Genomic DNA, 18,174 nt, shown 5'->3' on the forward strand with positions numbered 1-18,174 from the left:
ACAGGCAGTGCTGTGGTGTGTGTGTGTGTGTGTGTGTGTGTGTCTGTGTATGTTACAGGCAGTGCTGTGGTGTGTGTGTGTGTCTGTGTATGTTACAGGCAGTGCTGTGGTGTGTGTGTCTGTGTATGTTACAGGCAGTGCTGTGGTGTGTGAGTGTGTGTGTGTATGTATATGTGTGTGTGCGTGCGTGCGTGCGCGCGTTACAGGCAGCTGTGGTGTGTGTGTGTGTGTCTGTGTGTTACAGGCAGTGCTGTGGTGTGTGTGTGTGTGTGTGTGTGTGCATGTGTTACAGGCAGCTGTGGTGTGTGTGTGTGTGTGTGTGTGTGTGTAGCTGTGTGTGTTACAGGCAGTGCTGTGGTGTGTGTGTGTGTGTGTGTGCGCGTGTGTTACAGGCAGCTGTGGTGTGTGTGTGTTTACACTGAAGGGCTGGTTACCTGCTCATACAGACATGAGCTCCTCTCCATACACATCCTCTCCGACAGCTTGCAGAGCCTGGCTCCTCCCACATCACATGGGCCTGACATCACCGCAGGTCCTGTAGCTCACACTGAGCAGGGTATCCCGTCCTGCAGCTGCCCTGGTGTCCTGTCTCTCAGCCATATCACAGTCCTCACAGGGAGAAGCAGGAGTCACAGGACACACAAGCTGCTGCAGCCATGGTTAGCAGTAAACAGTGAGGATACACAACACTCTATGTGAGGTTGTGTATCCTCTACTGTTTGCTTTTTTTTCCACAAACCCTGCTTCCGGGTTTGGGCTGGTGGAGGCCCCCTATTGGTGGAGGCCCCTAGGCATGTGCCCCTGGTGCCCTCCCTTTAATCCGGCCCTGTCCTTCACCATCTAGCTCCTATATCCTTATACCTCCTAAATTATTATATTTCTCCTTCTAAGGCTTTGCATTAGTGGCGTACTGTTATTACTGTCGCAAAAAAAAAAAAACACGGACACACACTGAATATATACTTAACATTCTTCAGGTGACGATCGCCGTTCGCATCTTCGGCCGCCATCCTTGCTTCCGGCCGCCGTCCTTACTTCCGGGTCCAGGTGTAGTGAATGGGAGAGAAAAGGCTACTGGTGAGCAACGGCAGCCTTTTCATTGGCTGGAGCGCATCACATGGCTTCCAGCAACAAAACAAGTGGAAAAATATATGTGATTTGTGAATGGTGACTACAATATGTGATAACAAACAGTGAAAAAGTAAAAAATCATGTCACCAAACGGGGCCGCCACGAGTCGCTCTTCTCCCTCTATGTTTGGTGACATGATTTTTGACTTTTTCACTGTTTGTTATCACATATTGTAGTCACCATTCACAATTCACATATATTTTTCCATTTGTTTTGTTGTGTTATATTGGGACACTTTATATTTACTATCTTTTCATGTGGTTTATATATTTTTGGATTATTATTTCTGAGGGTAATTTGAGCTGTATTGTATGACCGTTTGCTGGCCCCACTACAGTGTGGGTCCCATCGTGTTTTCCCTCTTTGGGAATTTTAAATGTTTTTAATGTGTAGGGATCTGCTTTTCTTTGCCATTTTTGTAGTTTTTTTTTGTATTTTCTGATACATGCTTAATAAACTTTACTGTGTTTTTTGACGTATTTGACTTTGGGTGTGCTCCTATATTAGACATTACTTTCTCTTTATGGTACTATCTTGTGCATTGTTTTGTCTTAGGAAGCACCCCTCCCTTTTCTGTTTTTCGTATTATTTGGTGGTGCAGGCCCCATCTTCTTTGTTATGTTTGTCATGGTAGAATGAAAGATGCCATTACACAGTACAACTATTCCTGTAAAAAACAAGCCATTACATGGCCCTGTAGATAGAAAACTGAAAGTGCTGGAGCTCTTAGAAGGGGAGGAGGGAAAAACGAAAACACTAAGATCAAAATTTGCACGGTCCACTGGGTCATTTTGGGCCTGGTCCTCAAAGGGTTAATATTCTTAGGCATTACTTTCAATGACCTGTAATAAAAATAAAATTCATTGTTTTCCCGTCATCAGTTGTCAGCCACACATCCCCTATTGCGTAGGGGCATTTGCAGTCGATAGACAATGAATTTGAGATGGGTCAAAATGATCTGTACATCTGGAAAACTACCAAACAGAGCTGATCGCTGGCCATGCTACACAGGGCACAGTTTGGCCAATAATCACCCCATGTAATACGATAAGCCAACTGGATTAAAGACAATTTTTTCAACTCTGTTCCATTGAAGTGAATGGAGCTTAATTGCAAACCACACCTGAACTGGAGGCAAGAGCGGTGCCATCTCCAGTTCAGAAAGTGGCCATGTTTTTCTAACGCTGGATAACCCATTTAAGACTACTGGCCACAGAAGAAGCCTTTTCAGATTCAGATTGGTGCTTTGCATTTACAAGCTTACAGTGTAAGATCAGCTTCTCTAAAATGTTTAATCAGCAAGACAAAGTACATTAAGTGCTGAGCAAATCACATTAGAAGAATGATCAGCAGCAATAAACTGCAAGTTAAAGCACATTAATAATCAATCACACGCTAATGGATAAATCATTATGTAAACAGGACGGTTTTATGGCCATTAATGTAATAGAGCCGCAATATTGTATTATTCTATTATTTATTCATGTAAAATAATGAGCTTAATGAAATCCTGCAAAATGCATTGTAGTTCAAGGCTGGGTTCACACACAGTATATTTCAGGCAGTATTTGGTCGTTAAGTCAGGACCTCATAGCAACCAAATCCAGGAGTGGATTGAAAACACAGAAAGGCTATGTTCACACAATGTTGAAATTGAGTTGATGGCCGCCATATAACGGTAAATAACTGCTATTATTTCAATACAGCAGCCATTGTTTTAAAATAACAGCAAATATTTGCCATTAAATGACGGCCATCCACTCAATTACAACATTATGTGAACAGAGCCTTTCTGTGTTTTCAATCCACTCCTGGTTTTGGTTGCTATGAGGACCTGACATGAGGACCAAATACTCCCTGAAATATACTATGTGTGAACCCAGCCTAATGCTGCATCCTTGGCCTCTGGCTGCAAAGATCAGGGAATGCCTCCAGCCTTTGCTAGGCTAAAAAGACGTTTTGCTTCTTGTTAGCTACCAAACCTGCAGCCATTCAATAAGTGCCTATAAGCTCACTGATATCATTTAAAGGGAATGCATGGCCTAGATATTCTTCTTTTTTTTTTACCAATCACTGCCAGATACTAAAATGCTTTTTATTTTAATCTGTTTTTATATTCTGATTGTAATTTTTAAAATGTAATTATTATAGGGGCTGCGGTGGAACTGCTCTCTCCCTTTTCACTTGTATCAGTGATAATACAAATAAATAGCTGAGTGGCAGGAGGAGGGGAGCCCTGTGCTCTCTGTCCTGCCACTTTCGGTATAATCCCAGGAGAGAAGTTTGATTAGCTCTGCCCACATTACACATGATGCAGACCTGACCAGAAGAGGAACCAGAGCACAGCGGGAACCAGGAGAGGTGAGCTTTGCCAGGGGGGTTCTGTTTCCCAACCTGAAGCTCTTCAGGCTTTAGAACTACAATCCCCTTCATGATGGGAAGTGTAGTTTTGCAACCTGTGGCTCTCCTGTGTGCAAGTCCGGATTGGAACGGGCAAATGCCCGCTGGGCCGCCAGTCTTACCAATCCATGGGCCGACAGTCCCGCTGCATAATTGGACCAGCGGCCCTGTGCAGCGGCCGTGAACAGTGCGGCCGATCGCCACGCTGTTCACCCAGCTGCTCTGTGAGCCCTGGCACTTAGGGGCCCCAGCTCGGCCCCTTTTAAATCCTGCTTAGTGTAGATGTGCCGCGCGCAGGAACGTCTACTACAGCCAAACCCTGACGGCTGTAGTCACTTCCTGGACGCACCACAGAGGATTGTGGAGGGCAGAGGAGAAGAAGCTACCGGAGCCGGAACAGGAGGAGTAAGAAGATGCCACTGCTGGGGAGCGATGTGACAGGTGAATATGCTTTTTGTTTCGTTTTACACGGGGGCTAAATAGCAAGGGCTGCATAACATGGGGCTGCTTAAGGTATATGAAAATATTACAAAAAGGGGGCCAAATCTTTTTGGGGATGTTACAAAGGGGAGAGGGCTAGTCTATATGTGAATATGTCTGGTAGATCCTGCAGAGAGAAGTCACTGCCAGAGAAGTCTTCATGATAGCCAAGCAAGAAAAAGCAAACTTCAGCTAAAACGTCACTTGCAATTCATGCAGAGAAGACGCCTCCTGTGAGTCACTGGATGTAATTGCTCTATAATCACTCCATTTATAATAATTCTTTGCATTACCAGCTGAAGTGTCACAGCAATATCCACAGCACCGCCATGTATGTCAATCAGTAAAGGGGCGGAGGCAGGAGATACAGCTGTGGCTTGGCTCCGCCTCTGTGACACTTCAGCTGGTAATGAAAAGGAGGATTATAAAAGTTTACACTGGACTAAATGTCCTGTCACTTATACTGTATCTCCCCCACACCGTTCTACAGCTCCCTACCTGGTATAGACTTCACAAATTTCCTTTAAGGGCATGTACATACCTAATCCATTGCAGATTTGTTGCTGCTGTAATACATAAATATGCAAAATCAAATCCACAGCAGATTAAGTTGTATCTTTATTTTTATGCGTTGATGGTGAGGTTCACATATTTAAGGAAGTAGTTAGGAACTTTGCGAATCAAAGCAGAATTCATTACAGCGTATAAAGTACACTGCTATCTGTAATATATCAGGGAGGATACACTACGTGGGCTGCTGGGGGTTGCCAGGGCTGAATTTAAGTCCCAGTCCGGCCCTGCCTGTGTGTTCAACCCCTTAAGGACCCATCACGTCCCAGTACGCCAGTGAGTCTGGAGGCGCTATAATGTAAGCTCAGGAGCTACTCTCACTTCATAGAACATGAAGACCGGCTGCTATGAGCAGTCAGGTCCTCACTGTTAATGATGGACTGCATCAAGGCTTCACTTCCTGGATAAAATAGTGATGTCACGACCTAACTTCCAGAGCTGTGCGGGCTGTGGCTGCTGGAGAGAATGATGGCAGGGGGATGCTCAGTGTCTCTCAGTGTCCCCCTGCCATCATCCTCTCCAGCAGCCACAGCCCACACAGCTCTGGGAGTCAGGTCGTGACATCACCATTTTATCCAGGAAGTGAAGCCGTAAGAAGTAGTAAGTGCAGGGAAAAAAAGCACTTTATAAGCATTTACAGTAATAAGTGTATAGGTGATTGGTATATAATACTTTAATAAAAATTTTCGACGGACTTCTCCTTTAAGTTTTTAAAAAAAACAAAAAACATGACATAGCCCCTCTCCCAATAAAAGTTTAAATAAATCTCTTTCCCATTTTATAAATAAAACATATAACACAAAAATAATAAACTAAACATAATATACCGTAAAGTGCGTAATTGTCAAATCTAAATTAAACAATATTGTTCCATCAAAGTGAACCGTATAATCAAAAAGCAGTAAAAAAACACCAGGATTGATGACTTTTATACATTACATTTTATATATATATATATAGTTATCAATTGGTCCGATCTAAACAAATATGATTCTAATAAAATCTAGCGATTGTGGTGCAACAAATGACACCCCATACAGCCCTGTAGCTGAAAAAAAAAAAAAAAACGTTAAGAGTCACCATAGGGCTATTTTAATTACACCTATTCATTAAAAAAGTTTTACTGATAAAAAATAGTAAAACATTAGAAAACTGCATATCGCTGTATTTAGACTGACCTATAGAATAAAGATATCATGTCGGTTTTACCATAAAGTGCATTATGTAAACATGGAACCCCCTCTCCCCTTCCAATTTCACCCCATAAATATTTGGGGGGTTTCGTCATTAATTTTATGGTAGATTAAAAGGCGCCATTACAAAGTCCCCTTTTTTCTGAAAAAAAACAAGCCCTTACTTGGCCCTGTAGATGGAAAAATAAAAGTTATAGCTCTTAGAAGGCGAGAAGGAAAGCACAAAAACACAAAACTGAAAATTGTCGTGGTCCTTAAAGGGATTCTCCGGGCAAAATGTATTTTTTAAATATGTTATTACATAAGGAAAGTTAGACAAATCCCTAATATACACTTAATATGGGAAATGCACATAAAGTGCTATTTCCCTCAATTTATAGATCAGGCAGGCTCAATTCCTCTAAAAAAAAAAAAAAATGAGACGTCACGTCTTAAGTGAATGTTGCGGCAGGGTCCAGCAGGGGGCGCATGTAGAAGTATAGAATTAGAACAGACGTTTATGTAGATGAATCAGTGCCTTCTCCTTCCCCCTAGTGCTTGTAATGTCCCCACTCCCTCCGTCCCATTCTGCTGCCTGTCTCCCTCTCCACCTGCCCGGTCCTATTACACCCCCGCCTGGTTCCAGGCAGCGGGGTGAGCATTCCTTATCTGACACTCACCCCGCTGCAGAGGCCCCTCCTGCACCCCCCCCCCCAACTAGCCACCGTCCTCAGAGCCTGTGCAGCGGATAGCCCCTATGCCGGCCAGTCAGGGGCTGAGCGTTCCTACACCTTCTCCCAAGCAGCTGCCCGTCCTCCCTCAGCTACCCTACAGCTGATATACCCTACAGCCTCCATGCCCCAGCGCTCACTCCGCCACCCGGTCCCGTGCAGGACCAAGACCAGGCGGCAGGGTGAGGGCTGAGGCGCAGGGGGGCACGTAGGCGCTGCTTTTCCCAAGAAGCGCCTCCCAAGCACCTGACATGCAGTTGTTCGAGGGAAGGTGCAGGAGCGCTCACCCTGCCAGGTCCGGGCAGCGGGTTGAGTGCTCGGGTGCAGGGGGCTATGGGCGTAGGGGCTATCAGCCGCAGAAGCTCAGAGGATGATAATCACACAGAGTGTCCCAGAGCTTCATGCATTGTACACTAGTGCAAAACCCAAAATTTCCAAAAACTATGAAGTTCCAAAATTAAAACATAACTTTTAATAATAATATTGATAAAATAAATGTGCGATAGTGAAAGTTAAAAACTAGATGGAGTGGCTCACTCTCTTTATCGCTGTTATTACAATGGCTATTTATACTGGATGCTGAACAGCGTCCGTGATTAATAAGCCGTATCAGGTATCGTGGGAACGTACAGTTCCTAACCACCGGCTATGTAGACACCTTGTTCACAGGTAGATGAAATGTAATATGTGTCAAGTAAATAAGCCGTAGCAGGTATCGTGGGGACACATAGTTCCTAACCACCGGCTATGTAGATAACTTATTCACAGTCAAGCGAAATGTAGTATAATCATAGACTGAAATAGTCTGTATTATGTAGCTATTCGGATCTTTATTGCTACAATGACATCTATCACTATAGTGTGGTATGATTGGATCGCTGATGTTGTGAATAATTAATACAACACCATCTACTGATATTAGCAAACAGGTTGGTAGCTAATATATAGCGCCTTTGAACAGGTCAATGTTGGTAATAAATTAACCATAAGTGGTAGACACATATATGGTGCTATACACAGCGATCCTAGGATTAGTCCTTATCAACTATCGCTGTAATGCACAGAGTAAGTGTACAAACACTATGATTATAACTACCGTTGCTGCAATCTCATATAGTGTAGCATATAGTATTGGTGTTGCTAGTGTCTGTATACAATTGTAATATACAGCGATCCTGAAATTGCTGTGACACACAACGTGCACAGTGAATACGCGATTACTATGATTGTAACTGCTGTTACTGCAAACCAATAAAAAGTAGCAGGTAATATTGGTATTGTCAGTGTATATACACAGTAGCGTTACTGGTCCTGTCCGGCACAGCGGCCGCCCGTGCCGGGACTAGTATAGACACTTTCTCACTTTTTTAGTATTATGAGCAATAGAGCCATTCCATCATTTTAAAACCTAATACAAAACCCACCACCACCCCAACTTTCACCACTATAGCGTGGCTTTATCAAGGGGGACCCAGACTATAGTGACTGTAGTGACTATAACTTTTACTATCGCACATTTATTTTATCAATAATATTATTAAGAGGCTCAGAGGATGAGCGGCTAGTTGGGGGGAGGTTCAGGAGGGGCCTCCGCAACGGGGTGTCAGATAAGGAACGCTCACCAAACTGCCAGGAACCAGGAGGAGGTGTAATAGGACCGGGCAGGCGGGGAAAGACACAGGCAGGAGGATGGGACGGAGGAAGTGGGGACATTACAAGCACTGGGCAGCACAGGGAGGGAGGGGGAAGGCACTGATTCATCTACATAGACATCTATTCTAATTCTATACTTCTACATGCGCCCCCTGCCGAAACATACACTTGAGATGTGACGTCCCTTTTTTTTTTTTTTTTTTTTTTTTTTTTTAGAGGAATTGAGCCTGCCTGATCTACTAAATTGAGGGAAATAGCACTTTATGTGCATTTCCCATAATTAGTGTTTATTATAGATTTGTCTTTCTTTAAAAATATGATAATCTATTTAAAAATACGTTTTGCCCAGAGTACCCCTTTAACCCCTTAGGGACCAAGCCTATTTGGGCCTTAATGACCAGGCTCATTTTTCTAAATCTGACCTGTCTTACTTTATGCGCTTATAGCTCAGTGATGCTTTAACGTATGCTAGCGATTCTGAGATAGTTTTTTTGTAACATATGGTACTTTATGTTAGTGGCAAAATTTGGTCACTGTCTTGTGTGTTTTTTGTGAAAACTTTACGAACTTTGAAATTCTTTGCTTCTAAAAAAAAGAAAGTCACATGACAAAAATTAGTTAGTAAGTCACATTATCAATATGTCCTCTTTATTCTGATTTCATTTCGTAAACATATTTCACTTTTTTAGGGTGTTACGGGGCTTAGAAATGTATCAGCAAATTATCAAATTTTCATGAAATTTCCAAAACTGATTTAGGGGGCTTGTATACTGGAAACCCCCATAAGTGACCCCATTTTGGAAACTAAACACCTTAAAGAGTTAATCTAGGGGTATAATAAGCATTTTGACCCTACAGGGGCTTGAGGAAAGTATTCAGAATTGGGCCGTAAAAAATGGAAAATAGAAATTTTCCAATAATATATTTGTTAAGATTAAAGTATCTCATTTTCATAATAAACATGAGAGAACATGCAACCCAAATTTTGTAACACAGGTTCTCCTGAGTACAATGGCACCCCATATGTGGGTGTAAACCACTGTATGGGCACACAGCCGGGCTCAGAAGGGAAGGAGCGCCTATTAGCATTTCCAGTTCAGATTTTGCTGAAGAAGTTTATGAGCACCAGGTGCGTTTGTAGTGCAGGAAAAAGATACGATTACTTACGGGTAATCTTGTTTTTTTCAGTAGCCCATGACAGCACCCCTGGAGAGCACCTCCCACCGCAGGACAGGAAACCTGAGGATATAAAAGTTTGACACCTCTCCACAGACCTCAGTTCGTTAACAAGTACTCCAGCGGAGATAAACATATAACACAACATAACACAAAAATTTTTTACAGCCACCTCTAGCAACATTTTAACGGGCAGGGTATATTTGAGGGGTGCTGTCATGGGCTACCGAAAACAAGATTACCCGTAAGTAATCGTGTCTTTACCCTACCGCCCATGACAGCCCCCCTGGAGATTTGTAATAGAAATTTATTAGGGGGGGACTACGGCTGAAAGGACTTTTCGGCCAAAGGCAAGGTCAGAAACTGGGCTAAGCTGAACACGATAGTGTTTAAAAAATGTGTGAACAGAACTTCAGGTGGCAGCTTTGCAAATTTGATCTAATGAAGCGTCTGCTCTCTCTGCCCAAGAAGTTGCTATTGACCTGGTTGAGTGGGCAGTGAAGAATGCAGGAGGCTCTATCTTTTTACTAGTGTAGGCTAGAGAGATACACTGCTTAATCCACCTACTAACCGAAGCCTTAGAGACCGAAGCAGACACCTTCTAACGTCTAGCGTGTGAAAGGTGGCCTCCTTTTGATTTTTTGGAGCATTACAAAAAGAAGGGAGAATAATGTCCTGGTTCTTATGAAATTCTGAAACTACTTTAGGCAAAAAAGTGGGAAGAGTTTTCATGATCACTCTGTCTTCAAAGATCTGAGTGTAAGGAGGATGAGCAGATAACGCTTGTAGTTCGCCTACCCTTCTTGCTGTAGTTATGGCGAGGAGAAAGGACATCTTAATGGTTAACATTTTTATCGACAGATCCTGCAAAGGTTCAAAGGGGGGTGCCGTTAAAGCATCCAGAACTAAGTTTAAGTCCCACTGAGGTACTGTAACTCTCCTTGGAGGATTTAGCCGGGAGGCGGCAGTAATAAACCTTTTAACCAGGGAGTTGTCAGCCAACTTATAGTTTAGAAATGAGCTTAATGCAGAGATTTGGACCTTCAAAGTACTTGTACTTAAGATCATGTCCAGTCCCGCTTGGAGGAAACGAAGAACTAAGGGGATGTTAGGCTGATCTAACGGATCCTGGCGACCCTTCGAGAACCTAAGGAAGGCCCTCCAGACACGAAAGTAAAAGTTTGAGGTGACGTCCTTCCTACTAGCAAGTAGGGTATTGATTACACCGTCCGAGAAGCCTCTTCTTCTTAGGATGCCCCGCTCAGCATCCAAGCAGTCAAGTGGAGACTCCGGGATTGTGGGTGCACTACTGGGCCCTGCAACAGGAGATCTTCTATTTCCGGAAGAACCCATGGCTGACTTGTTGACATTTTACTTAGGCAGGGGAACCACGGCCTTCTTGGCCAGAACGGAGCTACTAGCAAAATGGTCGCTTTGTCCTCTCTGATTTTTTTGATGACTCTTGGGATCAGTTTGAAGGGGGGGAATGCATACCCTTTTTCTCTCCCCCAATTTAGGGAGAATGTGTCTACTGCCGTCGGATGTTCCAGAGGATTTAGAGAGCAGAACTTGTGTAGCTTTCGGTTCTGTCTCGTGGCAAAGAGATCTTTGGACGGGTTGCCGAACCATTTTGCTATGAGGAGGAAGATCTCGTTGTTTAGGGACCATTCTGTTTGATTTAGCTGTACCCTGCTTAGGAAGTCCGCCACCCTGTTTTGTTTTCCTTTTAGATGCACTGCTGCCAGCGACATTAATTTCTCCTCTGCGAAGGAAAAAATTTGCGATGATAGATTCAAAAAAATCTGTGATCTTGTGCCCCCCTGCCGGTTCACATATGCAACTGCTGTTGTGTTGTCCGTGTAGATCAGTATGTGATTGTGGCGGATCTGAGTTTTGAATGCTTGCAGGGCCATCTGGATAGCCAACAGTTCCTTGTAATTTGAGGATGAGTGTTTGACTTGAGGGGGCCACTGACCTTGTTTCATCTGGTAGTCCATATGAGCCCCCCAACCCCAAGGACTTGTGTCCGTTGTGATTCTCAGTAATGGATGTGGTGACCAATGAATGCCCACTGATAGGTTGATTGGATCTAACCACCACCGAAGTGAAATTCTTGCTTCGGATGAGAGGGGGAAAGGCAGGTCTAGTGTCTCCTGTGCCCCGTTCCAATTGGCCAGGATGTTCTGTTGTAAGGGTCTTGTTCTGAATTGGGCCCATCTTACTGCTGGGATTGTTGAGGTCAAAACACCTAAGACAGACATTGCCTCTCGCATGGATGGTCTGAAGGTTAAGAAAAGGTTGTAAACTTTCTCTTTGATTATTTGTCTCTTGACCTCCGGCAGGTATGACATTTGGACTGTAGAGTCCAGTAGGACTCCTAGGAAGATGCATTTGGGTGATGGAATCAAATTTGACTTCTTTGTGTTGATGTTCCAACCCAAAGACTTTATGATTTGTAAAGCTTGGTCCAGATGGAGAAGGAGAGACTGTACTGAATCTGAGATGAGGAGGAAATCGTCCAGGTAGGGAACTAGAACGATATCTTTCGTCCTTATAAACGCCGCCATATCTGCCACAATCTTTGTGAACGCTCTTGGTGCCTGTGAGATTCCGAACGGTAGTGCCCTGTACTGGTAGTGGCACCATTGTCCTTTGATATTCACAGCTAGCCTCAGGAATTTCTGATGAGATGGATGAATCGGGACATGGTAATACGCATCCTCTAAATCTATGGATGCCATCAGGCAGTTTGGAAATAAGAGATGCAGAGCAGATTTCAGTGTTTCCATGCGGAACTTTTTGTACTTTAGATGAACGTTCAGACCTCTTAGATTTATAATTACTCTCAAGGAGCCGTTCGGTTTCCTTACTAAAAAGAGGGGAGAATAGTACCTCGTCCCCCACTGATCTTCGGGAACTGGTACTATTACGTGTTTGTGAATCAAGGAGAGCACCTCTAATTCCATAGCTGCTTGCTTCTCCTTGTCTGAGACAATTCTGGTGGGAAGATATCTGTCCCTCGGGATACTGCTGAATTCCAACAGAAGACCCCGAGACACAGTATTTAGCACCCAGGGACTGGAGGAGATCTCCCCCCAGGCTGGGGCAAAAAGGGACAGACGTCCCCCCACCGGACAAACATCATTGTGGGTTTTTGGTTTTGTCCCTCCCGGAAAAAAGAAACCCTCTACCTTTTCCCGGGGCTTTAAACCTCTTATTTGAGTCCTGTCTAGGACGGAAGGGCCTTTTATACTGTTTCTTGACCTGGGTCTCCTGGGCTTTAGGTTGACCGGGGAATCCCTTTTTTCTGTCTGAGGCCTTCTCCAGCAAGGAGTCAAGGACTGGACCAAAAAGAGACTCGCCGTCACACGGGATGGCACATAACTTTCCTTTGGCTGCGACATCACCTTTCCATGTTTTCAACCAGAGGGCTCGTCTGGCTGAATTTGAAAGCGCTGCTGCTTTTGCTGACATTCTCAGACAGTCTACGGAGGCATCCGCCAAAAAATCCGCTGCTTTGGACAATACTGGAAAGTCATTAAGGATATTGGCAGAGGCATTATCATTGGTTAGTTGTGTTTTTAGATCATTCAACCATACCCTTAGAGACCTAGCTACGCAGGTAGCCGCCACACTGGTTCGTAGTGTACTAGTCGTGGCCTCCCAGGTCTTCCTATTGAAGTGATCCGCTTTCCGGTCCATAGGATCTGGCAAAGAGCCTAGATCCTCAAAGGGCAGGCTATCCTTTTTTGCCAACCTAGCTATGGATGCATCCACTGCTGGGGCTTTTTCCCAGGTTTTACAATCTTGCTCTTCAAACGGGTATTTTTTATTGTAATAACGTGGTATAAAGAATTTTCTATCAGGGGTATCCCATTCTCTTTTAATTAGGGTCTTAATACTTGAATGTAGAGAGAATGTTCGCCCTTTTTTGGGGGCTAAGTCCTGATATAGAGCATCTTCTGCAGATAGTGGAGGTTTCGGATCCTCTATATTCATAGATGAACGGATAGCTTTTATTAACTGATCCGTATCCTCGGCCGGAAACCATGTTTTACTGGAAACCGGTTCTTCCTCTACATCAGAGACTGCCTGTATCTCCCCTTCTTCTACGTCCTGCCATTGCATAACTGGGGATGGCTCGGACTGGACTAGGCTACCCGAGGGACCCGGGACTTCCTGCTGAGCGTGCATCTGGGAGAGGGAAGTTCTGATTTCATCTCTGACCATCTGTTTTAGACTATCAGCCAGAGACCTGGATTCCTGGGCTACCATACGATCTACACATGTGGGGCACACAGACCTATGGTAATCCTCACTCAATTCCTTTTTACATTCTCCACACTTCTTGTGACGGTGTCGCTCAGAAGATCTAGATTCCTTAGGACTATGGGATGATCTCTAAACATAAACACAATAAATACCCCTAGACAGAAGACAGGAAAAAATCCGAGTGCACTCACCGGTGGGTGAAGAAATGTTTCCTTTATTCGTGCATATTAGCGCGGTGTAAGTTCATGGGGAGAGGGACGCCAACACCTTCCAGGGTGGAAGGCGAAGTGACGCACCGGCCGACAACGTCATCACGCTGCCGGGCGCACTTCCCATACTGCCTCGCGCGCGCTCTGACGTCAGACGCCGGGCAATCCCGGAAGTACGCATACTTGGATGCCTCGTTCCCTGGAAGCCGCAACCCCCAGCCGGGGATCACTGCCTCGAGTCGGAGCCCCGCCAGAGTCCGGAGAGACCCATCGCCGACTTCCAGGCTGCTCACCAGAAGAGCCTTACGCCTGCAGGGAGCCCCACTCTGCCCGACGCAAACGGAGGACCTGCAGCCCCGGAGGTATCAACTTCTGTTCTTCACTCCCAATGGAGCGTCCCCAGACCTCCCATCCGCAAGGACAGGAAAGCTGAACTGAGGTCTGTGGAGAGGTGTCAAACTTTTATATCCTCAGGTTTCCTGTCCTGCGGTGGGAGGTGCTCTCCAGGGGTGCTGTCATGGGCGGTAGGGTAAAGAGTCAGTAACTCAGCACTTGAAGCTTGAGAGATTTGTTTATTTGTTTGTAGTGCCCCTGTAGTGTCAGCAGAATAGAACCCCCCCCCCCCCCCCCAAAAGTTACCCCATTTTGGAAAGTGCACCCGTCAAAGAATTCATCTTGAGGGTGTGGTGAGCATTTTGACCCCACAGGTATTAGAGTTAAGCATTTAAAAGAAGACAGTGAAAATGAAAAAAATAGAATTTTTCCAATAATATGTTTGTTTAGTTTGAAATTTCTCAATTTCACGAGGAACAGAGGAGAAAAAGCACCCCAACATTTGTAACGGAGGTTCTCCTGAGTACAATGATTCCCCATATGTGGGCATAAACCACTGTATGGGCACACAGCAGGCCTCAGAAGATGGAGTGTCATTTTAGTTACAGGCAATATGTGGGTGTTTACTGGCTATCTGGGGTGGTAATGGACAATCTCAGGGTGTTTACTGGCTAGCTGAGGTGGCGACAGGCAATCTGGGGTGGTTACGAGCAGTCTGTGCCAATCTGGGGGTGTTTACTGGCTATATGGCATGGTTACGGGCAATCTGGGGGTGTTTACTGGCTATCTGGGGTGGTGATGGGCAATCCGGGGCACTTGACTTTGGTGACAGGGGTAAAAAAGTGCCGGCACCATCTGGAACAAGAGATCAGCGGTATATAGTATCATTTTTAGGAATCCATTACTGTGAACAGAGTCTAATCAGTGATGGCGGCGGCCATCTTGGATCAGATGGCCACCTAGGGAGGGGAGGGTCAGTGACCAGGTCACTAGGGTTAATGCTGGGAAGGGGGGGGGGGGGGGTTGGGGTAGGGGGCAACATATTCTCATCTTCTCTCACCGCGAAGAGATGAAAGCGTTCAGCTGCGCTGGCAATGCCTGTTACCGGTGGCCGCCGTTATACTGCTAATAACGGCGATCGCCGATGAGGGGACTGGCCGGGACTGACCCCACATTCTGCCCCAACCCCTCAGCTACCTCCAATAGCTGAGAGGAGGGGGCTGCGGGCATTACCAGCACCGCTGCACTATTCTGCGCCATCGCCATAAAGAGCTGATGGCAGCAGAATAGAGCCCATTAGTGATTGCCGTAAAAATCCGTATTGGTGGTCACTAATAACATAATACATGTATTCTCTGGGTCACTACAGTTACGGTGATACCACATTTGTGTAGGTTTTTTAAAAATTATTACCATTTTGGCGCAATAGAAACTATCTTCCTAGCAAAACCCACAAAAACTGTCGCCACATTGAAGGATCCATAGCGTTCTCATCTTTTGTGCAACAGAGCTGGTTTGGGGCTTATTTTTTGCGGGAAGATCTGTAGTTTCTATTGATACCAAGTTTTATATTTATATGACTTTTTGATCTCTTTTATGACGTATTTTCTAAAGTGGATTGATAAAATACAGCAATTCTGGTAGTTTTTTTTTTGTTTGTTTTTTTACAGCATGTGTCGTGCAGTATAATTATTGATATAATTTTATAGATTGGGTTGTTACAGACGTAACGATACCAAATATGTATATGATTTGTGCTTTTGATCACTTTTATGTAATGTTTAATAGTGTATGGGGAATGTAATGCATTTTTATTATTGGGGGGCTGGGGGGGTGTTTTGTGTGTTTGGTGCACTTTTTTTTTACTTTTACACTAGTGTACATTACTGTACACTAGTGTAATACAAATCAGTGATCATTGATCACTGATACAATACACTGCATTACCGATGTATTTCAGTGTATTGTGTTAGTGTCAGCTACTTGCTGACAGGCATCTGCTCGGCCATACCTCTGTATGGCTGAGCAGAGGCATCTCCATGGTGAGCCCGGGGGCCTTCACTAGGATCCCGGAATCACCATGGAGACCATCGGAGGAGCGGACTGCGCCGCGGGACATCGCGATCACGCGAGTATGCCCCACAGCCACCGGAAACCGTTAGATGCCGCTGTCATGCTTTGACAGCAGCATTTAACTGGTTAAACTGCACGAAGCGGAGTTTCAGGGGGAAGGTCAGCTGTCACACTGACCGCTGGTTCCCCACTCTGCTGCCGCCGCCGGGCAGTAGTTTATTCCAATGTGTCCGCCGTTAAAAGGCGTACGCATCGGAATAAAGCCCATTAGTGGCCGCCGTTAAAATACGTGTGGCAGTCACTAAGGGGTTAAGGTCATTTTAGACTCCGTCCTTAAAGCGACTCTGTACCCACAATCTGACCCCCTCAAACCGCTTGTACCTTCGGATAGCTGCTTTAAATCCAAGATCTGTCCTGGGGTCCTTGCAGGCTGGCAACCTCTCCATCCCTCCTCCCCACCCTCTTCATAATTAGGAATGCTCCAGGCAGATTGTCTCCTATTGATCAGCTGTGAGAACACTGCACATGGGCTGTATCGTTAAAGAAGCAGTTCACTTTTTTTTTTTTTCCGCTTCCCCCCGGGTAGCCGCTGTCATGTATACTTACAGAAGATGATTGGTGTCCCGTTCCCGTCGGTCAGTTCCCGTCCCGTGGTGCCGTTCAAATCGGGCGCGCTCACGTCCGCCGGCTGCTGCGAGTCCGCTTCTCTCACCAGTGATTATACGCCGGAAGTCACTCGCTTCCATGCATTCGCTATAGAAGCGTGTGACTTCCGGTGTTCAAATTACAAGGGAGAGAAGAGGAGTCACAGCACTGCGGGACGGGAACGGGACACCGATCATCTTCTGTAAGTATACATGACAGCGGCTACCCGGGGGGGCGAAAAAAAAAAAAAGTGAACTGCTTCTTTAAGGCACCTGTGCAGTGTTCACTGCAGAGGAATAGGAACAATTCTGCAAATGACATTCCTAAAGATGAAGAGGGTGGGGAGGAGGGACGGAGGGGTGGTGCAAGGTTAGGGCACACATACTCTAGGCCACGGCCGTTTGGCATGGGGCTGCAAGTTTAAAAGTGTTTTTTTTAGGACAATAACTGCATCACCTGCCGAATGGGCCCCAGGACAGATCTTGGATTAAAAGCAGCTATCCAAAGGTACAAGTGGTTTTGGGGGTGGGGGGGCATGTAGGGCAGATTGTGAGTACAGAGTCACTAAACTTTGGACAGTGCACTCTAGACCTGACCCATGGAGTGTAAAAACAAATTTAAACACAATTACTTTAAAGGAACACACAACCAGGTTCGCGAACTGTTCAGTTCTGGAACAGCCTTCCAGAACCAACTGTGTTCAAGAACAGAGGTAGTATAGGAAAAACAAAGTATTTACAGCAGGGAAATATAAATGCCCACAAAAACAAACAATAACTTGTGTAGGAAGTGATCCTACCAATAAACAAGACTCCTCTATCTAGAAGGAACTGACTAACTTGAAGACTGTCAGTAGGTTTATGTTGTCCTACCTAAGGATAGCAAACTAGTGACAGAGAAGCTAAACAGAATGATGTATCATTTACATTTTTCTATGCAGTTCATTCAGAGATATCCTCCTAAAAAACATGGACAATAAGTAGTCCTCTCCATTATGTGTCTGAGTCCAGTAGTCCTCAATATTTATAAGCAAAGAACTCCGCCTACCAGCTGCTGATTAGCAGTTATCTAGCCATGCTGTGTAGTCAACTGTCAATCAGCATCTGGAGGGCGGGGGGAGGGGTGTGACAACAATCCTATTCTCCTACATATTAAAAGAACGGCTGAACAAAATGATGTAAATAATACACCCATCCATTCAGCATTTACATCACTAGTTTATGCTGCCCTCATTAAAGGTCACATAAACCTAGAGACAGATTCCCTTTAAACTGTTTAACCCCTTAACAACATCGGGCGTAAGTGTACGCCCGTTTGCGTTAAAGCACA

Source organism: Dendropsophus ebraccatus, chromosome 12 (assembly GCF_027789765.1).
Source record: "Dendropsophus ebraccatus isolate aDenEbr1 chromosome 12, aDenEbr1.pat, whole genome shotgun sequence".
In the NCBI taxonomy this organism is placed as follows: domain Eukaryota; kingdom Metazoa; phylum Chordata; class Amphibia; order Anura; family Hylidae; genus Dendropsophus; species Dendropsophus ebraccatus.